Genomic DNA, 21702 nt, shown 5'->3' with positions numbered 1-21702 from the left:
GCCAGTTGAATTCCACAGGTGTGCCAGTGGCCAGGGTCTAAGAGGTGACATACAGGCCATGGCTCGCAGGGGTCTGGGAGTGGGGAGTGGGCATAGAGCCTGCCAGAGTGAACTGTTTTCCCAAGTCTGTGGGGCTTTGTGGATCACAGGAGGAGGTCCTGGGGCGCGGCCAAAGAGCTTGGTTACCAGGAGTGCGGAAAGAAACAAGCAGTGTGCCAGGGTGGAGGAGTTGGGGCTCAGACTCAGGAACAAAGTGGGAGAGCTGGGAGGCCAGTCCATCAGAATGCCAGACTGGTAGGCACGGAGGCGGCAGGGAGCCGTGTGGGAGCAGGATGTGGGTGACCGGGGCCAGGTCTGGACCATGGGCACAACGAGACAGTCCTTGGGGTGCTTAGTGGCCACACAGGCTGCCACAGGGTAAGGGTCATTTCCGCTGTCGGCCCCAAACCAGCTTTGCGGTTGTCCTGGCACTTAAAAACAAACACAGGACTCGCAACCCCCAAAGCAGGTATTCCGTAAGCAGTGTTGACCTCCCTGGTCCAGGAGCCGCAGAATCAGACAGTTTGCTGAAACTGAAGTTCATTGGTGGCCAGCACAGGTCTGCAGGTTCCATGGCGACCTGCAGAAGGCAGCTGCTTTGGCATAGCATGGTTGATGTTAGCAATCATGCTGCAGTAGAAACCTGCTCAGGTGCACCGCAGGGGCAGTGGAGCAGATGAATCACAGACTTGTGTCCTCTGTTTCTCAGGATTCCTGGTTGTTGCCCACGGTGGCAGGAGCCTGTGGGCTTTACAAGCAAGAGCTCTGAGTTCACTCAGAAGATGGAGGCTGGAGGATTAGGAATTCAAGGCCATCCTTGACTACCTGGTGAGTTAAGTCAAGACAAGCCTGGGCTACCCAAGACCCAGTGTCAAAAACTTAAAGTGGGAGCTAGGATTAGTCAATACAGTGTTTGTAATGCAAGCAGGAAGACTTAAGTCTGCGCCCCAGAGTTCACGTAGGGTCCCAGAGCTGGAGAAGCTGAGACAGAGGGTGGGCAGGCCTGACTGAGAGCCAGCCTCACCTAACTGGCAACTCCAGTCCAGAGAGAGACTCTATCTCTAGAGAGGGGGTTGCCATTCCTAAGAATGACACCTAAGGTTGACTTTTAGCCTCCAGACGAGCATGTGCACTCATGCGTGTGCAGGACACAGATGCACCTGCACACACACAAGCCCCCATCCCAAAGCAAAGGCACAGAAATCAAATTCAACAGACATAACCAAGAGGACCTCAGTGTGGATGCTGCGTTCCCTTGATCTTGGGCCAATAATCGAGGCGTCTGTTCTCTGGCATGGAACAGAGAGAGTCATGCCTACCCGGATTGCGGGGGGCACCATCTGTGCCAGTGCATGGAGAACACCTGCATCGTAATAGCTGAGCGGTACACGGTCACTGTCATTTGTGAGCTGCCTGGGTCAAAGCGTGGGTGTCATGGACATGGGTGTCTGTGAAAGGTAATGAGTTAGGTAATGTATTTTCAAGCTTCAGAGAGAAGCCTGTTGCTTTCAGCTGTACAATGACGATGGTAGAATCTGAAAGATTCACAGAAGGAGAGCCAGAGGCCCAAGCCCACCAGCATGATCTCCATTAATGCCCTGTGATTAGGAGCGCTGGTTGAAGGACACAGTGCTGGCCCTCACCTTGTGCTCTTGAGTCCCTGTGAGAGATCAGAGTGTAGCACGATTGATAAAGACCCAGCTACAGACACTGAGATACAACCTGAAGGTCAGAAAAGCAAACAGCCAGCCACTGGCTCTTACCTCAACCCCAGTCTGAAGCGGCAGGATAGAAGGAGACTGAGACTGAGCACTGTCTCTTCCCATCTTATATCCTCTCTAGTGCTGGATTAAGGGTGAGCACCACTACCGCCTGGTTTCTGTGGAAAACTAGTGTGGCTACTGGGATTAAAGGTGTGTGTCTCCACTGCCTGTTCTGTAAGGCTGGCCAGGGTGACTGTTTTACTCTCTGATCTTTAGGCAAGCTTTATTTATTAAAATACAAATGAAGTAGCACAACCACAGAGCTTTTGTGTAGCTGATGTGTACGGCAAGGGTCCTGGCAACCCATCTTTTGTCTTAGACGAAAGATACGGCTGAATGAAGCCTTAGGCTTTGCTAGCTGGCTGTGGCAGACACTTTGACATCTTTTCTATGTCAACTCCTCTAATAAATGAAAAGCAAATTTTTGGTGTGTTTCTGTGTCTGTGTGTGAGTAATGTGCATGTGTGTCCGTGTGTGTGTGTGTGATGTGCATGTGTGTGTCTATGTGTGTGAGTGATGTGCATGTGTGTCCGTGTGTGTGTCTATGTGTGTGAGTGATGTGCATGTGTATCTGTGTGTGTGATGTCCATGTGTGTGTCTGTGTGTGAGTGATGTGCATGTGTATCTGTGTGTGATGTACATGTGTGTCCATGTGCGTGTGTCCATGTGTGTGAGTGGTATCCATGTGTGCGTGTATGATGTGTATGTGTGTGTCCGTGTGTGAGTGATGTGCATGTGTGTGTCCGTGTCCATGTGTCCATGTGTGTTTTACTGGGATTTGAAGTCAGGTCTTTGATCTGGAATTAACTTGTACCAGGAAGTCTTGCATAAACATCTGTTGCTCCAGAGAAGGTACCACGTAAACTAGTGAGTTTCCTGGGCATACTTACAGAGCACAGGTGAAGGGTAATTTATAGGAGGGTGGGGGCCCCTAACAGCAGAATCAGTCACCACAAAGCCCCCTCCCTTCACCATGGATGCTGACCTCATAGAAGCCACATCTGGTACGGTCCCTTGTCAAATTTTCAGGCAGTTTATCTGGCAGGAAAGCCTCCTCTTCAAGCAATTCCTGCTGGTATTTTAACCTTGGGGAAGGACCTTGTGAGCCTTGTAAGTTTCAGGAGCTTTCTAACGCTTGTCAGTTTTATTTACTTCTTGATTCTGTCAGCTTCCTGCTTCCCTCTTCCAGGGACTGTTTCCGTTTGGATGAGCTATCCAGTCAACACTTGATGTCCTTCTGGTTACCTTTCCAACCCTTTTAGAACTTTATTTTGAGACAGGGTCTCGCTAAGTTGCCCAGTCTGAACTGAACTCTGGAACCCAGGTAGGGTTGAGCTTGTGGAATGCTTTCCTTGGTCTCTCCAGTGGCAGAGGGGACAGGCTCTGCCCCCAGGTACAACGCCAAGAGTTTATAGTAGTTACTCTGGCATTCTCTTAGAGCCTTACAAACCTCACTAGAGGACTCAACACCATGTGGATGGATGCCGCAACCAGGGAATCAGGAAACCAGGAAACCGAGACACAAGCTACACAGTTGGTTCTTGCTGCACATAGTCACTGGGAGAGCAGGATCTGGATCCGGCAGGAGGCTCCAGGCAGCACCATCGTCCTTAGAGCGCCCCCAGCATGATGCCCCACCAGACAGTCAGACAAACCAGAGCATTCCCATCCATCCACCGTCTATAAGTTTTGTTTGAGTTTCAACGTGTCAGAAGGCGCGTGGGCTTTGGGGTCTGAGACTCTGGGCCCAAGATTGTAATAACTATCACCCATCTGCCTGACTGGGAAAGGCAGCGTCTTGACCAATATGGCAGCTGCTGGCCACGTGTGGTTATTGAGTATGTGAAATTTGGTCAGCTAAACTAAGGAGCTGGATTTTTCATTGCATTTAATTTTAGCCAGCTTGAATTTACATAGCCACAGGTGGTTAGTGGCTGGCCTGCTGCACAGTGAAAGTCCAGCTGCTTTCTTTAGTCATTTCTAAATACCAGATGCCAGACGGCGTCTCAGTTTGTCCCTTCCCTAGCTTGTGTGTGTTGTGTTTGTGTGGGAAGAAATACTAATTACTAAGCCTGAAGTCAGGCAAGGAAAGAGAAACCGCAGCCGTCACCGCCCCAGAGATAGCTCTGTTATCTGACATACTGTCCGTCTGTCCGTCCGTCCGTCTGTCTGTCTGTCACCTGTCTGACAGTATCTGTCTGCCGTTCACTTCAGTATAGAAAGCAAGGGGCTCCATTATGACATTTCCATGCACCTGTGTCACAGTGCCTTGTGTGTGTTCTGCCCTGACCGCCCCCTTCCCTCCTGCTCTCCTTGCTGATCTCCCCCTCCCTCCGGAGATTCTTCTTGTTGCTTTCATGTCTGACACGCAGACACAGTTCCGCACGTCAGAGAAAATCCTCAGTTTGTCTCCACACTGCTCTCTCTAACCCCCCCCCCCCCCCGGACTCCTGTGCTCTCCCGGTCTCTCTTCAGCTCTTATCTCTCAGGTCCATTTGAATGTTACAGGAAACCAAATGGTGTAATGCATCAGCATTTAAGGAGAGTGGTCATGAATTGGCTGTGAACATTTGATCTACTTCCCATAAGTGAATAGCAATGCCACAGCTTTAATGCTGAATTATGATACTGTGTGTAGTTGTCAGGCTCAGCTGTGACTGGTGTGTGGTGGTGAGTGATTAACTGGTCCTCTGGGAGAAGTGTGTGTGCTTTCAGAGAGATGTGCAGAAAAGGCACACAGTTATGTGCAATAATAAAATATGCATTACTCGTATAAACGCCACGAAGCCGATTAATTCTCAGTGAACGCTTTTATTGATTTCTGCCAAGCCCTGTATCCCTTGCCAGCCTACGGCTGCAATTAATTCATAAACGTCATTCCAATGTGAAGCCTGGTTGATACGTTTGTTTATTTTAGTGATTAAGGTGAAAGTACTATGTAGAAAGACTTTAAAAATAACCTTCCTCGTGTTAAATATATGAGTAATTTGTTACTGAAATAATAACTTTCACATGATAGAAAAAAATTTGTGTGTGTGTGTGTTATTTACCTTGCAATGTATAGACACGACACAGTGTTTAGCATAGTCAGCATGATAAACTTTTTTCTCTGGTCTAACAACCGAGAAAATTACCCCCTGAAGCTCTTGCCCATTCCTGTGGTGTAAAGATCTGCCGCAGTTCCAAGCCGCCAGCATGGCATTAGTGAACGTGAAGCTGGGGGACTAGAGACAGGAGGAGCAGAGGAGCATTTCAGTGGCTCGCGTGTGGATCTTACCCCACTACCTGCCTTCAGCTGCGCACTTTGAATAGCTAGAAGGAAGCGCCTGGCATGCTGGCCCATGACACACAGGGGACATTGTTGAGATGGACCCTGAAGCACGGTTTGTTGAGCTGGACAAACGTTGAGGACGGCTGATGTTGGCAGGCAGAGATTTAGACTGCAGAACGTGGCCGTGACTTAGGAAAACCAACACGGGTCTCCATGCTCCAAAGCACCAGCAAGTAAAACCAAAGGTAAAAAAGACCCCAAAGACCTTCCAGCACCCAGGGGAGCCAGAGGTGTCACTGCCACCCAGGCAGCAGTGTGCCTTCCCCGTTTCTGTAGCCGCTAGGAGAGGGATGATCTTTACAGCAGCCCGCTAACGTGGAGGCATGAGATGTCTGAACTGTGACTCTTCACCGTGAGCCTCTCGACAACAGAGGTGTTCCCATTGTTCTGTATGAGACAGTGAAGCAGGAGCCATGATGAACAGGTACCACGCTAGTGATTTTGCCACTAGAGGCAGACGGAAGCACCAGGATGGGAGGAAGCTGTTTGCTCTGGACTCTCGAAGACAGATCAGAGCTCAGGAAATACGTGCAGAGACCAGAGGATCTCTCAGAGGGGGCAACTGTAGAGCTGCAGTTGGGCCATCTACCTCATCTTTCCATGTCTATGCGATTAAACTTTTATTCTGTGATCACATTATTATATATTGGTTATGTTATATTGTATGGATATGCTACTAATATTATAAATGCTGGTTGAAGCTACGTCTTGGAGCAGGGTGAAGTGCTGTGAACCATAATCCCAGTACTGGGAAGGCTGTGGTCAGAGGATCATATACACTCTGTGCTCTGTCTCTCCAGGTTTACCCCCTTGGACCTCTCATGAGAACAGAACCACGTGATTCATTGCCCTCTGCAAAGGATTTCTTTCATTTCTCATTTTCAGGGTTCATCCTTGCTACAGCATGCGATATTTTATTCTTTTCTGTTGCTAGATAGCACGGTGCCATGTGGATAACACGGGGGCACGTGGATAACGTGGCGTCACGTGGGTGTGGCGCATTTCTATTTCCATTTGTCCTTTTATCAAAGGATAGGCAACGGATAGAATCAGGATATTTGTTGGCGCTCTCAGGAGCAAGCGTCTGAGTCCCCCGTGTCAGGCTCTGCGGCCTGTTTTCACTTCTCTGGGCTCCGAGCTGGGGTTGCTGCTGAGTCAAACAGCGACAGGGACGGACAGCTTTGCAAAATGTCAGCAGCACCCTGCTGCATTCTTGCCAGGAGCGTGTGTGTGTGTGTGTGTGTGTGTGTGTGTGTGTGTGTTCCATTTTCTCCGCGTGATCAGGGACGTGGCAACACAGAGGTGTGATTTCTCAGTAAGTGTGAAACTTTTAGGATTTGATGGAATTGACCTAAAATCCGTATTCTAAGACACAGTTTCAGTCATAACCCTATAAGTTAAATAACCTTATAAAGTTAAATAGAATCTAAGAATAAAACCTCCATGCACAGTTACACGCTACAGGCTTTCACACGTAACCAAAGAGCACGGATTCTGGAATCTGAAGAAGGGTTTAACTCACTTCCTTAGGATGCCCTTAAAAGTTGAAGTATCTGTATAAATACAAGTTGTGTGGAGGACATGTGTTATCCTAGTCCTTGGTAGAGGCAGGGATCGGGAGTTCAGGGCCAGCCTCAGCTACTCGAGACCCCATCTCAAAACACAACAAAACAAAAGCCTGAAGTGACAAGTGGGGGTGAGGGGATCCTGCTTTATTCTGGTTTCTGAAGGCACTGGTATCTGAACTGTGGCTTAGCTAACACATCCTGAAACAATAAAACCAGGCGTAGTGTAGCAAGGGTGTGAGGAGACTAAGGCGTGATGCTGCTGCACATGACAAGCCTGGAGGCACTACTCCAGCATGAATAGCTTGCTACCGCGTGTTTCTGTGTGGCCTGAAACACCTGGACAAGGCCTGACTCTTTCTCTCGCCACTCCTCCTCTGTGGGCTGACGGTAGAGATTTTCAGTGGACGGAGCTTGCTTTTCGGGACCTGCCTCTTTGTGTTGTCAGGTGACGTCCCGTGGATGCGGCATAGGCTCATGGGTAGGTATGGCGAGTGTACCGCCTAGGCCCGTGGAATGTGTAGGACGTGAGCTCATGCGGCAGTCTTTGCGGCTGAGACAAGCTTCTGGATGTTTTAAAGAAACGTAAATTAATATTAATTTAATGAAACGTGAATCTATCTTGATAGAAGGGCAGGGATTGTATCTTGAGGCTGCTTGTCAGCACAGTGCCCCGTGTCAGAGCCCTGTGACCAAGCTTTGTCACCGGCTGGGATCTCGGGGCTTTCTTCGCGGGGCTTTCTTCACGGGGCAGGTGTGTGTGTGTGTGTACATACTCATGCATGTGAGTTCTGGTGAGTGTGTGTGATGTTGGCCTTCAGCTTCAGCCATGTTTGAAGCAGCCTCCCTCTTTTGTTGGTCACTGCCGAGTACACCAGACCAGCTGGCCTGAAAAATTACAGGAGTTCTCCTGTCTCTGCCGCCCATCTCACCATAGAAACGACTGGAATTATACATGTTCACCACCATGCCAGCCGTGACATAGGTTCTGGGGATTCACGTTTGGGGCATCACGTTTGAGGGGCAAACATCGAACCCTCTGTGCCGTCTGTTCCCTTGCCTTCTTGTCGCCTGGATTGGCCTCTGGTTGACCTACCATGAGCAGATACCATGGAGTGATTATCTCTTATTCTGGGCAGGGGTAGAAAGAAGACTCTACATTGATCAGAATGTAATTTTGGCCTGATCATCTTGTGGAATGCTTTAGAAGTGACGTGTTAAGATGCAGTTACTGGTGTGGGTTTGTGTGAAGGCCAGCATAGTCTCAGGCTGCGCGGGATAGATGTGGGTGACGGTGCAGGGCTTGAGCGAGCTGCAGCTGCGTCTCTGAAGACCTCGCAGCTCCAGGGCCCGCATTCTCTACCCGCTGACTCACTTCACCTGTCTCAAGCACGGTTTTTAAACTTTTGCCTTCCTTGGGCGAAAACACGAAAAAGACATAACAGTGACTACACTGTTGACTGAAATGACTTAAATATTGATTGAATGAAGAATTCAATCTTTCTTAGATAATTTTTAACATAATTCTTACTTCTCCCATGGTCCTGAGTCACACAGTTTCTTTGGTCATGTTTATGTGTCTGTCTAATGTGGTGAATGATAATCATAACTGGGATTCGAGACCATCCTGCATCCACACCCGGGATCAGAGAAACAAAGTCTGGTACTCACCTAGGTTCCCCCTTTTTCTTGGCCCAGAACCCTAGCCCACAGGATGGTGGCCCCTGCATCCAGGATGGGTCCTCCCTCCTCTGTTAAACCTCTCTGGAAATATTGCCACAGACATGCCCAGAGGTCTAGCTGCTACATCATCCAAATTCCATCAGGTGGACCATGGGAGAGGGGGTTCAGCCACCAACTGACCCTCTTGGCCTTGATTCTTTATTAGTGAAGATTATTCCAAGCTTTTACGTGTCTCATGACACTGGAACAAGCCACTACGTGCTCATGCCTGATATAAAATTATACTCAGTGGATGCTGCCTTTTGCTAGTGTTGATAGCAGCAGGTTCGGCAAGCTTAACGCTTTGGAAATAACTCTCCTATGCGGGGCATACACTGTAAGTGTCCCTAGCTAACTACCCTGAGGGGTAGCCAGTTACTTGGTCACTATGCTTTGCTGGTAATACAGTGCAAACGGGTACACACAGACACACATGCATGCACGCACACGTGTAAACACACACACATTCATCCATAGTGAGCCTGGAGTTTCCAAGGGAAAGTTCTAGAACCCAACTCTTGTATTGCGCACGTGAGTTCTCAAGGTCCACCATCCTTCATGCCTTCTGAAGTGGAGGAAGAAGTATGAGCTCATCACTGTGCACTGCGCTGTATAGTGTTCTGTCTCAAACTTGGAAGCCCTTTCCTGCCAACTCAACACTACCCTAACCTTGGACACCCACGGTTTAGAGATCCCTCTTGATTGTGTTCAAGGGCTCAAGGCCAAATTCCCATTAGCCTTATGGGAGGGAGCGCTTTGGAGAAAGTGGGGTTGATGCCAGAACAGTACAGGGTGTGTCTTTGCCTGCCTGACACACGCTCATTTTACACACATAGCCTGCCTGGGATAGTGCTCCTTGACGGGGCGTTACAGCCTTGAATGGTACCCTGCCCTCGCCCAAAACTTCTGACAGCTCATTGCTTAGTCTTTAACCAGTCATAGCTTTATATACACATGCCACAAAACTGGCTTATTTTCCACCTAAGCTAATTATTTTATTTTCCCAGGAATGACTGTGTTGTTTAATTACCGTTTATACAGGATAAACATCCTTCCGGAAGGGCTGTTCACAATTGCCTGCTTAAAAAGAAGCCAAATGGAAAGATACGCTTTTAATTTTTGTACAAATCTTTGTGTGTTTTTAATCTGGGAAGCCACCTACAGCGTTATAAACTATCTCTCTACTAGAATGTATTAAAGCGAACCATGTGAACCCAGAGTGGAGCAGTCGAGTGGATTTTAGGGGCAGGCATAAGGCTTTGGGATTTTCTAGACTCGTCCTACAAACCTAGGAAGGAAGGGTCATCACCGTGATTGGTAGTGTGTTCCAGTCAGGACAGTTTGGCCTCTGGGAAAGTCAGAGGCAGGTGGGACTCGCTCCTGGGATTCTGAAGTCTCTGCTGTTTGGCTCAGATCCCTAGAAAAACGTTCACTAGTCAGTGTGAACAGGCTTTGAGAGACAGCTGGCTGCCATCATCATTCCCAGGATGCTTTTAAGGTACCTAGTTCTGCATTGCATTCTGGGTAGTAGTAGACTTGCAGCTGTTATAGAGTTCCATGCAAGACTTGGAAATAAGCATTCATGTGTGTATACATACACACACACACACACACACATACACACATGCACACATATGTATGTGTATACACACACACACACACACACACACACACACATATATATATTTAAAATCTCCATGGCTGTTCTCTAAATGCCCCCTTCCTTTGAGTAAGTTCCATCCCCATCCTTGGAAAAACCATCATGTTGTATGCCAGTTTAAGATTGGCTTCCATAAAAATCCCAAAGCAAACCCCATGTCAGTTACTTCTCTAGTGCTGGGTAAAGTACCACAACCGAAAGCAGCTCATAGAAGAAAGGGTTTACAATCCCAGACGGGTGTCCATACTGGCTGGGAGGGCGTGGCAGCAGGAGCGGGAAGCTGGCTGATTACATTTCAATCCGCGCACAGGAGGCAGTGGGGGCAGAGTGGACAAGGGCTGCTCTCCCCCCAACTCCAGGGTTCTTCCTCCAGCAAGGCTGCGTTTCCTAACATGGCAAACGGTGCCACCCCGCTACCATCCAGCGTTGGATGGTAAGAAAGCAAAGAAGCAAGGAGGGATCATCCCAAGGTACTGAGCATCTCTGTCGAGGCCCAGTTGTTTCTTACACAGGTCTCCTCTCAGCTTGTAAAAGTAATATTCCCTCATTCGATATATATTTTGTTAAACACTGTGTTCAGAGTTCTTAAGATACAAGCACAGAAGGCCTCTTGCCTAGAGGGGCTGGTGTTTTCATTCCTCCAGGGGATACAACCTCATGGCAATACCCAGCCTTGGATATCTTCTGGGTGCGTGTTCCAAGGGGACATTTTGTTGATTTCTCACAACAGGGCCATGGGTTCTGCTTGCCTCAGATGTGGAGGACACATCTTTAGTTTTTTTCTATATCTGGTCTAATATTTCTTATGAGATCTGTGCAGTCGCAAATTGAAAGTGAACCAGAGGTTGGGGACGTAGTTCCATGGTGGACCTACCTAGCGTATGCAAAAGAAGGTCCTAGCCTGGGCAAGAACAAAACTGTAACAAAAATCTTCCTGTAACTGAAAACAAAGCAGAGAGGTTTTTTTCTTTCTTTTTCTTTTTTCCTCATCCAGGGTGATGGACTAACTCTCGCCTCTGTGCTTTGGTTGAAGTAGACAAGGGGTCAGAGGTAACAGGAGTCACACAAGACCTCTGAAAACTGCCAGGTTTTTGACCTCTTTGGTGCGATTCATAATCCGGTGACTGCAGGCTCGGGGTGCTTTCAAGCGTGACTGTCATCTTTCAGATTTCCCTCGTGAGTTCTTAGCTCTAGACAGTCAATGAAGCAGTAATTTGATGGGGCCTGAGGGACAGGCTGCTCAGGGGCTGAGGGCAGTTGCTGTTCCTTCAGAAGACCCAGGTCTGGGACCCAGCACCCACATCAGCCGTAATTCCAGCTCCAGGTCTGATGTCCTCTTCTGTTCTCTGAGGGCACCCACACTTATGTTCACACACCCAACCCCTACACACATAGAGACACAATTTTAAAAATAAAAATAAATCTTTAAAAAAAGCAGTCTGAGCTCAGGTTTGTAGCCTTTGCTCGTTGCCCTGGTGTAAACACTGTCACCGTGGCTAACTGCAGGCTCCAGATCGGTCATCAGTGAAAGCGTGATAGTTCCATGTTTCGTAATGTTTCCACTGAATGGCTCAGTAGCCGTAAATTGCCCTTGAGAAGAGTCAGAATCCAGAGAAAGTCCAGCAGCTGGGACCTGGTGCGTGTGCACTAGTGATCACTCTGCTTTAACACAATTTATTTAATTGCAGGTTTTGCAATTTAAATTTTAAGAACGGCCGTGTGTGACAGCTACTTGCAAAATATCTGGCATTTAAGCAACTGTCTCAGAGCTGTCTCGGCGTCAGGCTGAAGACAGAACCATCCGTGACTTCCCTCTGTCTTCTTCATCTGACCGACAGCTATCATGCTGGCTTTACTCTCGAGCCCACATGGAGCCACTCCTTCCCTGCTTCCATCACAGGGGAACCCTCCCCTCCCCTTCCATCTTCAGCCTGCTACAGCACCCGCCCCCCAACCTGCCCTGTCCACTTGGGAGGTGTACTGGCTGGTTTTGTGTGTCAGCTTGACACAAGCTAGCGTCATCAGAGGAAGAAGCCTCAGCCGAGAATAAGCCACCACGAGACCCAGGTGTAAGGTGTTTTCTCATTTAGTGATCAGTGTGGGAGGGCCCAGCCTGTAGTGGGTAGTGCCACCCCTGGGCTGGTGGTCCTGAGCTCTGTAAGAAAACAGGCTGAGTGGGTCGTGGAGAGTAAGCCAGTAAGAACCCCTCCATGGCCTCTGCATCAGCTCCTGCCTCCAGGTTCCTGCCCTGATTGAGTTCCTATTCTGAATTCTTTCAGTGATGGGCAGCAATGTGCAGTGTAAGACAAATAACCCTTTCCTCCCAACTTGCTTTTTTCATGGCAATAGAAATCCTAACTAAGACAGGCATTCACAGCCTGTCTGCACCCAGGAGCCAGCCTGGTCCTGAACCTGTATCTCATGCCCTGCCATACAGGATCTTAAATCTTTCTGTCACCCCCAGAGGAAGCCTCAAGCTCTCTCCAGTAGCCCCACTCCACCCTGAATCGTCCAGCTAAGGCCTTCCTGACCCTTCCTCTTGGCCATCACTGTCTGTGTCAACACTCCATATCAGCCTTGCTGCTCTTTCTTAACGTATCTACCCTAGCAACTTCAGGGCCCTAACGTGTTCCTCTTCCCCCACAACATTCCAGGACTGGCTCTTCATCGTCATACAGGGTCCAGCTAGGTATCTGCTCCTCAGAGAATGTCCCCTGACCGTCCTATCTAAGGTAATTCCCACCCACATAGCCCCACCCTCTGCCATACCTCCAGTCTCCTGAACTGAGGCAAACTACTCAGCTTCAGGGTGTTGTGTGGAAGTAGCTGTGGAAGGAGAGGGTCCATTGAGCTAATATATGGAAGCTTCATCTGCTTCCCGGATCATACTAAGCACTAGTGTGTGTGTGTGTGTGTGTGTGTGTGTGTGTGGTATATTGTACCTATAGCTGCTGGGTTGTCTCAGTTATTTGAGTAGTATTAATGCCACCTCTATGATTTTTAAAGTATTTGAACGCTTGTCCCCATCTGAAGATATTTGTCTGTTTATGTCTCTTCCTTTGGGATTTGGGCTCCTTGGGAGCAGTGGCCTCAAACAAAGCATGCGTTGCTGTGTTTCAGCGCTGGCCGGTTCTGCTGAGCATCTCTTGTAGCGGTCACATTTGTGTCACCGAGAGGAAACCACCTGAAAGAAGCAACTTAGGGAGAAACATCCCCCGGCTCCTGGTTTCCAAGGGTTTTAGCCACAGTGGCAGGGAAGGCCTGCTGCATTCGTGGCGGCAGAAACCCCTGGTATGGGGTCCTTACATTGTGTGGGTCAGGAAGCAGAGAGAAATCAGAACCCTGGACCAAGCTATAATCTTCAGAAGCTCAACTCCAGGGCTTACTTCCTGCTAGGCCCCACCCTCTAAAACACTCCATGGTCTCCCCAAATAGTACCCACAGTTTGAAAACAAATGCCTAAAATACGAGCCTGTGGTGGTGTTTCAGAATCAAACAATAGCAGTACTTGAATATTTGTGAGCGAATGTGTTCGTAAATGAGTAAACACAGAAATTAAGGGTGATCACATTTGAGCCTTGGGTTACTATTGGGAAATATTATCAGGTGGTTTTGCAATCAGCAGGATTGTGAGGCACAGATTCCTACTAGAAGAGGAGCCCATGGACTCCCCCACGGGGGAGTGGGCATCTGTGAATTCCGGGATCTGCTCCTCCTTGATGCTCCCAGGGTGTCAATCATCAGAAACGATGAGCTAAACCAAGTTCCGGTCATGAAGTCTGAATTGTGAGCGTGAGTGCTAGGATTACAAGCTGGTACCACCATCCCAAGATTTGAATTTTCTAATTATAAAAATAAAAATAAAAGTTGAATTTATGAGTGTTAACTGAGATAGCCCCAAACCTGACATTTGCTATGTGCTTAGTACCTGAGGGGCTGAAGAATCTAGAACTGCCTGGAAGTATTTACTTTTGGTCATGTCTATGAGGGACTTTCTATAGTTGGCTCCTTGAGATGGGAAGGCCCAGCCTAAGTGTGAGAGATACCATTGTGTGGGCTGGGGTCCTGGGACTGAATGACAGGAGACAGCGATCTGAGCATCGTTCTTTTCTCTGCTTCCTGCCCATGTGGTGTGATGCAGCCAGCAGCCTCGTGGCCCTGCTGCCTTGACTAACCTGCTATGATGGTCTGTAGCCTAAAACTGTGAGTAAAATAAGCCCTCCCTTCCTTCTTTACACTCATCTTTGTTGGTGTTTTTGTTATACAAAAGAGCAAAACAGCTAATTCAAATATTCAACTTTTATGTAACAAACAAGCAGATTAATGAGCTGGTGTTTGTCATAGCAGGGTAAAGTTGGATCCATCAGCACAGGGCACAACAGATCATGGGCCAGAGCTTTGGTAGAAGGAAATGGGGTTTGGGCCCAGAGGTTGGGGCACTGAGATGACTGAATGCTGGGCATTGCAGTGCGACAACAGAAAGTGACGAGTGCCTGGGACCTAGGACCCGTGGGCTTCTATGGAGGAGACGCTGTCTGGGAACTCAGAGCTGGGTCTCCTCCAGTAACTGCACAACTCTTGAGTTACATCTACCTCCCGGAGGAGGGGAAGAAAGAAAGAAACCCATGTTCTATTAAGCATCAGATCAGACAAAAGTTTGTATTTGACTGATTTTAAAGACATGACTTGTGTGTCAGGACATGCAGCAGGGCCACTGGGTATATCCATGCCTTCTTATGTTGGGTAAGTCATAGTGGAGCTCATGAGTGGAAGTTACCAGCTCAGAGAAAGATGAGTTCACAGATGAAGGGAGACATTTTAAGAAGAAACCGTTATGAACGTGGAAGGGAAGGCCACAGAAGAAAGACGGGTCCAAATGTTTGAACACAGATGGGCATGCGTTGTGGGAGAAGAAAGTCAGACCTTTAAGGATATAAAAACGGGGCTAGGGTTATCCTTACATGGCTGTAGCTCAAAACCTTAAAGTCAAAAGAATTAAAAATACTAACACTTGAGGAACCATCTTCTGAGCGCTCCGGAATAGACCGATGGCCCCTCTGATGGTTTTGCAGTGTGTGTAGGAGTGGAGAGAGTAATTTGGCAGAAAAGGGGAAAAGTTAATTTGAAAGAGGAAATTTGAGGTTAGAAAAACATGAAGGCGAATCACTCATGATGAGTGTAAAGAGAGTGAGATTCAGTAAGGACCCAGGAAGACTGAGACCAGGGCCAGCGTGTGACCAGGGAAGACACAGAAGTCATAGTGCAGAGCCTTCTGCCTGTCCAGTCACCCCACTGAGACCAGGGTCAGAGTGTGACCAAGGAGGACACAGAAGCCATGGCGCAGAGCCTCCTGCCTGTCTGCTGCCCCACTAACCAGTCCCATGCAGCAGGCAGGTCAGGGCATGTCTGTGGGGACAGCTGGGAGGAGGTGTCTGAGGTTTGACCTGAGACAAGAGCGCCTATGCTAATTCCTAAAGTTGATAGGCGCTAGAGAGGAACCGAGGGTGCTGGCTAACTTTTCCCCATTGTGACAGGCATCATTCTCTGGGCGGGGTTCCTGAACTCCCTGAGAAAGGAGAAAGCTGCATGAAGCAGCAAGCAGGCGGGCAGCGTGGGTGCCTTTCTCTGCTCTGACGGGATGTGGTGTGACTCGCTGCTTGAGTTCCTGCCTGGACCTCCTTGAGCGAGGAGCTGTAGTCTGGACATAGAAACCAAATAAGCCCTCCGCTCAGTTGCTCTTTCTCAAGGCCCTTTATAGCAACAACAGAAAGGAAGCCAGAAAATAAAGAAGGCAGAGAAAGGACAGACAGGGCAAGGTACAGGAGCGTGGAGAGTAAAGAACTTGGAGCTCCTGGCGTAGAGAAGGAAGCGTCTGTGAGAGCAAGAGAGTCTGTATTTATTGATCACTGTGTGTGGTTCAGATGCAAGCCTTTCCTTTAGTCACGAGAAACCCGAGGTGTGGATATGAGTTCCGTTTTGTACAGATGAGGAAATGTGAGTTCAGAGAAGTCAGTGTTAACCGCACAGCGAGTAAATACCCAGGCCAGGATTAGAACCGCCGCCTGCAGCATTAGAAAGCCCACCTCATTTCCATCCGCACAACAGCTGCCGTGGGAGGGGAGGCGCTCAGCCTGGGGCTGAGGGAGTATAAATGGCATCTCCCTCGAATGGTGGGGCAAGCATGCAAATAAGTCATGACTAGAAAGATGAAAAAGAGAAATGAGAAAGGGAGGTGCAGGAGGGGTCCTGGGTCATACCACCTGCTTCTCCTCACGCCCAAGAGGCCGCTCTCAAGAGTATGAGAAATAAAGCAAGCAGGCGTCTCAGCCAGGCTCACGGGGGCTCTTCTGTGGGTACTAGAACATCCAGTGCACACGGCTGGAGGACCCCTGGTCTGGCACAGGAGACTGCCGTGGATGAGGGTTGGCTGCAGGGGACACATGGGAAGCAGAGAGAGCAGCTAAGGATGCAGTCTATAAAGATGCCCCGCATGCCTGGCAGGAAGTGTGGTAGCTGTGCAGGGAGCCCAGACACATGGAGGGTACAAAAAACAACTGTGCACAGCTGGGAGGGAAAATGTGTTATCTCTGCTTTGCTTTGCATAGGAGGAAGCAGGGGCTCACAGACTTGAAGGACTCACCTCTGGTCTGTCCAGGCACCCAGGTTTCAGAACCATAGTATACCAGGCTGTTTTCATCATGTCTCTTTTTCCACTCTCTCCCTTCTTCCCCTCTCCTCTCACCTCTTCCCCTCTCCTCTCTTTTCCCTCCCCTCTCCTCTTCCCCTCTCCTTTCCCTCTCTACTCTCCCCTCTTTCTCTCTCCTCTCCCCTTTTTCTCTCTCTTCTCCCCTCTTCCTCTCTCCTCCCTCCTTTCCTTCTCTCCTCCCTCTCTCTCCCCTTTCCACAAGTTTCCCCATCTTTTCTCTCCCACTCTCTCTTTCTTCCTTCATCCCCCCCCATCCTCCTTTCTTTTTCTCTGGCTGAACTGGAGCTCAGTATATAGCTTCTGCTAGCCTTATCATTGAGATAATGCTCCTGCCTTGGACACTGGAGTATGTGCCTCCACATCCTGTTTATTTTTATTTTAAACAAAATGCACGTCTGCTGGTAAACTTTGGTATCAGGAAATGGGAGATATTTTTGAGCAGGGCATTTTCATCCTGTGTGAGTAGGGTGTTTTTATTTGCTTGGTGGTTTTACAGTTTGTTGGCTCACTTGTTTCTAATGAAAGCAGCTATACTTTTCAGGTGACAGTGACATTCAGCTCAGGCTTGTGTCTTGGGTCACAGTAGTGTGTTCAGGCACAGAGTAACATAGACACTTAGCTGTGGAGTAGCTAACTCCGGTGCTGTTCATCTATCTGTTCCTCCTGCCTTCCTTTGGATTGGCAGCTTTCCAGGACACAATGGTCAGTGGGAAATGCTAAGACCCGAGAGGTTCGTGTGTTGGAGCCCTCACTCGATCTCCACCTGGTGGTTCTGTCTGGGGGAGGTTGCGAGACCTTCAGGAAGTGGGTCACTGTGGGGGAAACCCTTCACACCTATGGCCCACTCTGCTTCCCGACCCACCTAGATGTGAGATGGACCTGGCCACCATGCCGTCCTCACCCTGATATCCTGTAGTTCTGTAACCACAGTTAGCCGCTCCTCCCTTCAGCTGGTTGAGCCATGTCTTTTTACCAAAGAGAGAAGAGCTGACACAGAAGACAGTTCTTAAATGACTGACGTAGTTTCATTCATAAAGTCGACAGGCTGCTGGGAAATGTTTCCATGCTGACTCTGGAATCTGGGTTCTATACTGCTGCACTGTGGGTAAAGGAGTGAAATGGATTGCCCCCCCCAGTCATCTCCGTGCCCACAAAAATTCACACTGGATATGCTTATTGTTACCAGTGCCATGGTGATACCCCCAAGCTGCTCAGATTACTAATTTAGGTTCTTGTAAGGCTGTCTGGGAGAATGCCCACACATCCAGCTTTCTGTTTTAGAATGACTGCCAGCTCCTAGAAATCACAGTCAAGATGACTTGACATCAATACTCAATATCTCTGCACACTTCGTGGTTGGGCTTATACCTCCGCTTCATTCTATAGGGCTCAAGAAAATCGTTCTCAACTATTGGCAGGTTTAAGTTGCTCAGAGACTGGATGATGACCCAGTCAGCACAGTGCTTGCTGCGTAAGTGGAAGGGCCTGAGTTCAAATCTCCAGAACTTGTGTAAGAAGCCAGAGGCAGCAATGGGGCATGGTGCATGCTCCCCGCACTGGACTTGTGAAGGTGGGAGGATCCCTGGGGCCTGATGGCTGGCCTGGACAACGTGCAAGCTCTAAGTTCAGTGAGCAAACTTGTTTTCAAAAATAAGGTGGAGTGTGCTAGAGGCAGACACTCCACATCGACCTCTGGCCTCTAATTGGGAATGCCCCCAAATACATGGACTGGAATACAGTGTGAACACCACACACACACACACACACACACACACACACACACACACAGAGTGTGTTAGGTGATTAAGGGGTTAATTACAATATGGCCACTTGAATACGTGGGACAATAATCAATGTCTGGAGGCTTTGGTGGTACAAGCTTGTGGTTCCACCTATGTGGTAGACTAAGGCAGGAAAAATCAAATGTTCAAGCCCTGTCTGAGCTACAGAAGGAGTTCAAGACCAGCATCAACACCTTAGTGAGACCCTGGCTCAAAACAAATACAAATTTCTTCCTTCTTTAGTGTACTAGAGGTGCTAAGTTCAATCATTCATACATATATTCATATGTATACACACACACACACACACACACACACACTTCAGTGTCTTAACTACTACCCAGGCTCTTCCTGAAGAGATCGCCTATCTCCTGAGCAGATGGGCAATGTGTTCATTTCTCTTTGAACATCATTTATCAGGATTTAAAGCTTTCTGTGTGGACGGAAACCCTGTGTGACACTCATTATCCACTCCATGAGCCGTGGTGAAGACCTCTTAAAATGGCACCCACACCCAGGGTGTGATCCCCAACACCACTCACAATTTTTTAACGAGTAAGTTTAACAGATGAGGTATAGATAGACAAAAACATAGACCATGAAACTGAAGTATAAATCAGAAGGTGTTCAGAAAGCCGAAAATGAGCAAATGAACAAACAATTAACAACTCATGGAGAGAAACAGAAGGCGGGAAGAGGCTTACAGACGGTGCCTTGGCCCAGTCTCGTTTGAAGGATCAGAGTCAACATTTTTTGGCCACCAAACCCAACCCATACTGTCTTTATTGTAACAGCTCAAGTCTTCTGATATCGCAAAAAAAGAAAAAGAAAGACGGACAAAAAGGGAGTAACCTTGTCTTTTTTTTCTCTGTTTACCATCTCAAATCCAAATCAATAAACAAGTAAATAATAAATCTCAGGTCCAAGGCAACAAAAGAAAGTGGATAGGTTTTGTGTCAGGCAGAAAACAAGTCCACTCTCAAGCTACAACAAGACAGAGTGTGGACTGGCAGAGGCTTGAATCTGGCTCCATCAGCCCTGGCCACTTTTGAGAAAGAGGGAGCCACATTGGCTAAAGAGCTGAGCCAGGCTGCAGCAATGGCAGACAAACCTTGAACCTCGGCTGTGGACTGGACCCTGGGTTTGCGGACGAGAAGGGATTTGTAAGTAGCAAGGACTCCCCAAGCCCGACTCTGCCTGGCTCACTCAGCCACTCCAGCAGGAGGATTCCTAGACCTAGAAACAGTGGTGGCAAAATCAATGAAATGGACTAAACAAGACAGAATTACCTAGCAACGGGGCCAGAAGCAGGGCCAGGGAGGGAGCTTTAGTGTTCTGGGTTCTGAGCAGATGTACGAGGGTGTGAGGCCCAGTTCACACTGGTAAATGTGGTCCCTGTGGCGCGGTCTGTCTGGTAAGCACAGGACCAGTTTTTCTCCCAGAGTCCCAAGGGTACATTGCAACCGGAAGTTGACTGGATTAGCCCCAGGAGGGCATGGTTGTAGCAGGGAGTGGTCCTGGATGCAGAGGATGGAGAGGGGAACAACAGTCTTTCTGAAAGAAAAAAGCCAACAGCATAGGGTACACTCTGTACAGTCTGTGATATTCAATATTGGATCAAGAACAAAATGGGGGGGGCTGGAGAGAAGACACGTGGTTGTGAGCACTGGCTGCTCTTGCAGAGGTCAGGAGTTCGAATTCCGTTCTCAGCATCCATGGAGCAGAGCTCAACTTCTAGCAACTCCAGCTCCAGGGAATCTGATGCCCTCTTCTGGCCTCCTCAGGCACCAGCATACACATCTGTCTGTCTGTCTGTCTGTCTGTCTGTCTGTCTGTCTGTCTCTCTCTGTCTCTCTCTTTCACACACACACATATGAAATATAAAACCATTTTTTTTAAAAAAATAGAATAGTTGGACAAATGATATCCTTTGGTTTTTAAAGTAAAAGTAGGCACTTAGTTTACAATCCTCTTCTGCCCTTTAACCCACAATGGCCTTTAACCTTCAAGTAAGCTTCCATTTGTTAAGTCAGCCTACACCTCTCCACCTCTCACAGGCCGAGTAATAACGGCAACAAACACACAAGCAGCACCCATGTGACAGGGCTCAGAGCCTCCCTGCCGCGCTAGAGAAACTGCCAGAGTAAGCCCATGTCTCACTAAATGCCGTCGTCCTTCGTTTGGAAGAATTGTGCGAGCAGCAGCATTCATGATAGGTAATATACACACTATTTGTACACGTGTCCGTTCTGGGAAGAGCTGGTCTAGAAGCTCTGGAAATCACTTTCTTCCTGTTAGTATCCGGTAACGCCCGATCAGCCCCCTTAGGAATCACCTCCATTGTCCCCCACCTGCTGGGGTCACCTAACCCGGAGCTGGGACAAGAAGCTCACAAGGATCTTTGCTGTCTTCAGCCTGCTCCTCACCTGGCAGCTTGGGCAGGAACTTCAAACTCAGTGTCAGATTCTATCTCTGTCTTGTTCAACAGCCCCTGATGATAATAGAAAAACTCAGTGTGGGAGAGAGCTGCGCGGGCCTCCTGGGACTTTCTACCACCATAAACTCCAGCCTCCTCTGCTTCCCCTCACCGCTGCCTCCCAGCCGCATGAGTCACCCCCACGCTATTCCTGAGCGCACGCATCTGTCCCCTGTCCCTGCGGGCTAGCCTTATCTCCTCTCTCTGGAGTTGTCTCCAGAGGTTACAGCCTCTGGGCTCACTTCATAGCTTCTTGGAATCTTTGCTTAAATCTTCGCCCTCTGTGTGTCCTGTCCTGACCACTCCAAGCCTGTTGCCTACCGTTGTCTGCTCCGTGTCTTTCCTCCTTTCTCGATTCTTAGCCTCCCTTGACATAATTCCTAATTAGCTTATTATATTTGCTGCTTACCGTTAGACCTAAACCCTCTAAACCTAAGCGCCCGGGTCAACGGTTTGATTCAAGTTCTTAGACTAGTGTCTGTCTGACATAGCCTGGGCCTCTGGTTCATACTGATGAATGAAGAAACAATGTGAATATTCTCAGTGTCCACTCCCTCATCCGGGTGTCTACTGTGGATCTGTGCATCTCAACCCCAGCAGGTCCTCTTGGTCACCCCTTCAGCTGTCCTGCTGGTCCCTGTAGCCATCTCATTTGGTCA

At 48.6% G+C, this 21702-nt stretch overlaps 1 protein-coding gene across 1 annotated transcript in view; it reads left to right on the top strand.

The window, feature by feature from the left end:
* The first annotated feature begins 782 nt into the window (after positions 1–782).
* Positions 783–21702, top strand: part of Sspn (sarcospan) — a 93422-nt gene continuing 72502 nt past the window's right edge. Inside the window, exon 1 of the mRNA XM_075982283.1 lies at positions 783–867. The gene's annotated coding sequence lies outside the window, so the exon portion shown is untranslated. The remainder of the gene's footprint in view (positions 868–21702) is intronic.

The sequence above is a fragment of the Microtus pennsylvanicus genome, chromosome 8, assembly GCF_037038515.1.
Source record: "Microtus pennsylvanicus isolate mMicPen1 chromosome 8, mMicPen1.hap1, whole genome shotgun sequence".
NCBI classification, from domain to species: Eukaryota; Metazoa; Chordata; class Mammalia; order Rodentia; family Cricetidae; genus Microtus; species Microtus pennsylvanicus.
The sequence above is the reverse complement of the archived record's forward strand: the minus strand, read 5'-3'. Positions and strand labels throughout refer to the sequence as shown.